The sequence below is a fragment of the Sinocyclocheilus anshuiensis genome, unplaced genomic scaffold, assembly GCF_001515605.1.
Source record: "Sinocyclocheilus anshuiensis isolate Anshui unplaced genomic scaffold, SAMN03320099.WGS_v1.1 scaffold535, whole genome shotgun sequence".
Lineage (NCBI taxonomy): Eukaryota > Metazoa > Chordata > Actinopteri > Cypriniformes > Cyprinidae > Sinocyclocheilus > Sinocyclocheilus anshuiensis.
The window spans coordinates 2,012,364-2,012,739 of NW_015551063.1; positions in this window are offsets into that span (position 1 = coordinate 2,012,364).

Below are 376 nucleotides of genomic sequence, written 5' to 3' on the forward strand. Positions count from 1 at the left end.
CAAAAAGGCGGGGCATAGAGGAGAAACAATAATGTACAGTATGTGGAAAATAATGTGTTTTTTTAACTTTAAACCGTATAAACACATTTCATTACACCAAATATACAAAATAATGTTCTTTTTAGCAACATCATATGACCCTTTTAAGCTAGAGTAAAAGGGTTTTCGTTTGTTTGTTTAAAAGCAAAGACTCTGTTCTTTCTTTTGACATATTGCATGTTCAGATATTCATACAATATTCTCATTCTCAATAATCAATATTCTCAATAATCAACACAATATTCTGGGAGCCATGACAATTTTGTGAAAATGGCAAAAAAATAAATGCTGGTGCTGCCTGGGAACTTTTTTTTTTTTTAAACGCTGACGGGGAAAG